Genomic DNA, 6,000 nt, shown 5'->3' with positions numbered 1-6,000 from the left:
GGTGCATTTTTCTGACTGGTTTTGTTCCAGATTATTCAGCTCGTGTAATAAGATTGTAAATCCTGATTCGGCTAAACAAGGATCGGAATAGACTGTTTACGATTTCGGTATGAAATCAATTCAAATAAATATATAAACATTTTAAATGAAAACTATACCACGAATCGGGAGTTCCACCCTCAGTATCATCGAATCTTTGAAATTCACACTCTGCGCTGGGCTTTAATAATTGTTTTTAGACCTTGATTAGTTCTCTTTAATATTACTGGCTTCCCAGCTGTTTTGTAAAAAAGCATTTTTTAACGCGGAATTGAACCCAGTTCACAGCAGTGAAAACACTGGCTCATAACTGGACCTCCTGCTCAAATTACCGCCCATCGTTTCCTGCGTGAGCTGGTCGACAGGATTCCGATATGGGACCTGGCACATGGGGCCACCGAAAGAAATAATGTTTTTTGATTGGGCCCTTCACACCCCAGGACGTCCCAAAGCGCTTTACAGACAATGAAGCACTTTTGGTCGTGTAGTCACTGCTGACATGTAGGAAACGAGGCAACTAATTTGCGCACAACAAGATCCCAAGCACAGCGACGCGGCAATGATCAGATAATGTATTGTAATGACGCTCGTGGAGAGATGAATATTGAACGAGGTAGCAGGGAGAACTAATTGCCGTTAAAGGTGAAGACAATGTGATTGTATCAATTCGAGTTTTGACCTTTGTAATGTGTTTTCTTTCCTTATTTTTATCTTCTTCAGATTCCAACTGATCAGAAAACTAACAAGTGAACTCACACAGAATTTTCGATAAATCTGTCACTCAAAATAAACAATGTTATAAATAAAGAAATAAACCGGATTGAGACGGTTCACTTCACTTCACTGAGACGTCTAATTCCGGTTAAACCGGCGCGGCGGAGTCACAGCAGCTCATCGCTGATCTGCACCTCAACTCCATTTAGCGAAATAAAAACTGGAAAACTCATGTTTCGAGATGAGTTTACTAATTTCCTGATAAATGAATATCACTAAACGATCAAAACATTCCCTGCCCAGATTAAACACACAGCAAGGGGATGTGTGGAATATATCGCAAGAAACCCGCGATATTATTATTACACGGATAGAATCCCGTGCTCAATATTAACATTAACACTGAGCGCCAGGTCTGGATCTGACCCGTTTACCCCGTGGTGCGGGACCCCGTCCGCGTTTATATTTACAAAAAAAAAGAAAATCAGCAAATAATAATCACACCCAGCAGAATTGGGGATTGTTCGTATTTTACAGGACAGGATGAGGCCACTCGGCCCGTCGGGCTTGGATAGTAAATTCTGTTCACATTCTCCGCTCGGTGTTGTTCTCCGTGTACATTTTTAGTTTACCGATTTGTCTTTTACTTTATTTCCCCTCTCTCTATTTTTCAGGCAAATTGCGAAAGCGATTCGCTTTGGAGGCTAAACACTTCGATCAAAGATTTGAACATTGTTTATTCTGATTGTAGGTTTCTCGGAGATCCAGCGGGAGTTCAGTTGTCAGTTTCCTGATTCATCGGAAACAGTAGAGCCAACTTGCTACAAGAAAGAAAACAATAAATGAACAACATCAACAAAGTGAAAGAAAGAGAAAGATACAAGTTGAGTCCTAATCACCCATAGCCCGGGTTTAAGATCTTCAGCTGAAACTTTGCAAAAGCGACCGTGTGGCCTAATGGATAAGGCGTCTGACTTCGGTATTAGTCGTCGATGTTATCAGAAGATTGCAGGTTCGAGTCCTGCCGCGGTTGTTTTTGCATTCCTTCGAACGTGCGCCGTTGCAGTTTCATCCCGGACCGTTCCTTGCAGTTGCTGACCTCATGGAACGGAAATCCGTAAATTCCTTTGCTGACAGAAGTTGACCCGACACTTTCAACATTGTCGGTCTGGGTGCTCGGGCAGGACGTAGTGTAAAAGTGACTTTATTTCTACTGTTTGGATTCAGAAATGTTCGAATAATCCATTGTGCTCTGTACGAACGGGTCCGAATCCCATCCGTGTCGTTATTGTATTGAACTTTCGTTGCGGCCCTGCAAAAGTTTTCCACAATCAAAATGGGCTTGAATGCTATCATTATCAATCCAACACCGATGTTTTAAGTCTGTGTCCCTGGTTTGTTTCTATTTTGTTTAAATGGAGAGGGACAATTGGAATTTTTCAACTGCTGTAATGAGATAAAGGGTGAGTAGAGAGGACAGATCGGAGACAGATCTATCTGTCATTCCTTTCTGCCTCTGGGGTTTACAGCGAATGAAAGATTAACGGGAATATCAAATGATAAGGGAGCTGGAACTTAAAGGGTTAACTTTATCAAAACTTTTTAACAATCTTGAACCAGTCCAGTTATTAGATTTGCACCAAGTCTGTACATTTTTCTGTTAAATTTATGTCCTCCACCCGGTCTTCATCAAGAAAAAAATAATTCTGGAGGGAAGTCCGGTCCAGATTTGAGCACAGGATCTCTCTCATTGTTAACAGTCTCCCGTTTTGAACTCGAATCCCACCCATGGCTCGGTTCCCAGTAACTGCTGCAGAGATTGAAGGACTTCGGTCCCTCCTGCATCTCCTGCATTTTACCATCTCGCGATTATTCGATCGGTATTTGGGAACATGTTAGAAAGCCTGGCTTTAAATCCCGAACATTTAAATCCTCAACAATCCGTCTGTTGATCCCATTCCACGGTGTCTTTAGTTAACAATAACCGCGGGAGTGCAATAGGAATCCAGTCCGCAGTTTGCTTCCTTCTCTGTTCCTGTACTATCTCGGTGTCTCTAAAACACGATACACTGTATGGATCAGGAACCGAGTTCTGATCAGACCTGTGACAGACAGGCAAGAATCCGTCACTGAAACCCCGAGACACAGGGAATGCTGTTCATTCTGTTCCAGGGACACTTCGTGAGTCGCTGAAACGTTTGAATTCCTATTCCCACAAAGGACGGAGCCAAGCGGAGGAGGGACGTGTTTCTCAATGATCGGACATTGGAGCCCATCGAAGTGTGAGTTCCGATGGTCGATGGGTGTCTGTGGAACGCCGTGAGGGCTTTGGTTTCCTCCCTTAAACTTGGACCCTTCAGTTCGCTCTTTGTGTTCAGCTCTTTTTATTGGTGTTACTGAGTCAGGAATGTTGGACAAGACAGCGGGAGAATTCCCTGCGCTTCTTTCAGCAGCGCTGGGTAATCTTTAACATTTACCGACATGTTCTCATTTAATCGTCTCTTCTGAAACCTCCCACCAGTTATCCCTCAGGACTGCCCTGATCTGGGTTCCTTTGCCAATCACCTTAAACCTGTGCCTTCTGGTTACCGACCCTTCTGCCACTGGAAACAGTTTCTTCTCACACGCACAATTAAAATCGCTCATGATTTTGAACACCTCTGTCAAATCTCTTCTTAACATTCTCTGCTCTAAGGAGAACAACCTCAGCATCTCCAATCTCTACACATAACTGAAGTCCCTCATCCCCGGTACCATTCTTGTAAATCTCTCCTGCACCTTCTCTGAAGCCTTGATATCCTTCCTCGAGTGTGGTGCCCATAACTGAACACAATACTCCAGCTGAGGCTTAACTGGTGTTTTATTCAGGTTTAGCATAACTTCCTTTCTTTTGTACTCTATGGCTTTATTTATGAAGCCAAGGATCCCATATGCTGATTTAACAGCCTTCTGTACTTGTCCTGCCACTTTCAACGATTTGTTTACATACATCCCCAGATCTCTATGTTCCTGCACTGGATTTAAAATTGTACCATTTAGTTTATATTATATCTCCTCATTCTTTAGGCCATAATGTATCAATTCACAGTGCTTTGCGTTAAATTTCATCTGCCATGTGTCTGGCCATTTCATCAGTCTGTCTGTTTCGTCCTGAAGTCTGTTACTACCCTTTTAATTGTTTATCACATTGCCCAGTTTCGTGTCATCTGCACACTTTGAAATTCTGCCCGTCCATCCAAGTCCATGTTGTACACTATCTGTTTCAATCCGACGCGATCAGACCTTCTTTCCCAAAATCGTTCTCAATGTGCGCCTTGCATTATCAAGTAAGACTTTGCAGAATGTATTAGTTAAGAAACGACATTGGTGTCTGTATGTGCAACGTAATAAAGTGCTTCCTGATTTCACCGTGAAAATCCTAGCTCTAATTTTATGTTCCGCACCACCCCCACCACCAGAGGAAATATCTTCTCTGTATCTACTCTTCCAAATCGTTTTATCATTATAAATACCTCAATCAGATCAACCTTTCAAACTGAAGGGAATAGAATCCAAGTTTATGCAAACTGTTCTCATAATTTAAGCCTTTATGACCAGGGATGATTCTGGTGAATCTGCGCTGCACCCCCTCCAAGGCCAATATATCCGTCCTGAGGGGCGTTGCCCAGAACTGAACGCAGCTCGACAGATGTAGCCTGGCCAAGGCTCGATACAACTGAAGCATAACTTCCTCCTCTTTGTATTCCAGTCCCCTTAAGATAAAGGCCAACCATCCTTTTAACCTTTTTGATTACCTTTTGCATTGTCCACTAGTTTTTAGTGATTTGTGTACATGGACACACGAATCCCTTTGCTCCTCCACTGTTCCTAATCTCTCGACATTGAGAACATTTTCCGATTGCTTGGATCCAAAGTGAATTACCTCACACTTCCCCACATTGAACTCCATTTAACACAGTTTTGCGAGACACTTAATCTGTCTCTGTCCCTTTGTAACTTCCTGATTCCATCCACACAGGTAACTGTGCCTCCGATCGTACTGTCATCTGCAAACTTTGATACACAACTTTCCATTCCTTCTTCCCAGTCATTGATAAATATCGGGAGCACATTCCCGTGTGTTCACTGAAATCCGGGTCATTAACATTTTGAGGAATCCTTGAAAGCCCACTGTGTTTCCCCACAGAGGTTTCAGTGAGCGCTTCACTAAATCTCGTCCACGGGACTTTATTGGATATCGTCTGTTTTTGCTGTTCAATCAGAATTGTCTTTGCATCCCGTGCTGGCGAGTCAGGGATTAGTGTTCCAAGAATCAGGAATAGGATCTGGAACCAGATCTTGCCGACTGCGCTCCTGGAGAAATATGAGTTCGATTTTTGTTTTTGATCCGCTCGATCAGATTGAATTTGACCCAGAAACAAGAAGCGGTTTTGGTGAAACTGATCAGAGGGTGAAGCGTGAAGGTGGTTGAAGCGATGAGCTGCTCAGTTTACACCTGCCACAGTTTATATCTGGATTCAGCACCAGGCAGAGAGATAGAAACAACTGTCTGGTGTTTATTGACCTGATCGGGAGTTTAATATCACCGACGGCTGATTCACTGAGATCTCCAGGCCTGTGCTCGGCTACCGTTTGGTTTCGTTCCCGGTTCGACGCGTGCTTTTGTCGGGTGAAGGAGACAGATTTTTGCTCTCCCCAAGTTGTTACAATACTGGACCGGCCTCATTTTCTGTGTGAATAACTGGGATAAGTGGACAGAGCAGGGACAGAGAAGGCTGTTCGAACCCGGAGTGGAAGAAGTTCGAACTTTTGACGGACGAGAATGATTTCACTTTCATTATAATCCTGCAATTGCTGGGACCTCGAGCCATAATAATGTATTCACGGCGTGCTCCGTTACCGATAGGTAAATATTGCAGCAAGTGAGATATGGCATGGCGTGATTTACACATAATTTCTGGAACATTTGCGCCGCTCCTCCGAAAGGTTGAATTAAACGATAAAAGTTGCTTTCGTCGCTCAGCCCAACGTTGCCTTGAACGGCGATCGCCAAATCGCTGTATTTACGTCATTAATCGCGCCGCAGTACCTTACGATTGGACAAAAACAACAAATGAAGTATGAGGCAGCAAGAAATGACTGAGAAAAGTCACAGACTTCAGCCTCTCAGCTTCTCACTCTCTTTCTCTCAGGCTCAGTCCTTTGTTCCTTTTCAGTCGTTCTTGCTTCTTCTCCTTCCTGTCTTCC

The 6,000-nt window shown here is 43.5% G+C and overlaps 1 non-coding gene across 1 annotated transcript; it reads left to right on the top strand.

Moving 5' to 3' along the window:
* The first annotated feature begins 1,696 nt into the window (after window positions 1–1,696).
* On the top strand, window positions 1,697–1,786 carry trnar-ucg (transfer RNA arginine (anticodon UCG)). The gene is given in 2 exon segments: window positions 1,697–1,733; window positions 1,751–1,786. It is a non-coding gene; the product is annotated as a tRNA-Arg (tRNA).
* Window positions 1,787–6,000: the final 4,214 nt, after the last annotated feature.

This window comes from Heptranchias perlo, unplaced genomic scaffold, assembly GCF_035084215.1.
Source record: "Heptranchias perlo isolate sHepPer1 unplaced genomic scaffold, sHepPer1.hap1 HAP1_SCAFFOLD_44, whole genome shotgun sequence".
Classification (NCBI taxonomy): Eukaryota; Metazoa; Chordata; class Chondrichthyes; order Hexanchiformes; family Hexanchidae; genus Heptranchias; species Heptranchias perlo.
This window is presented reverse-complemented; position numbering and strand designations above follow the sequence as displayed.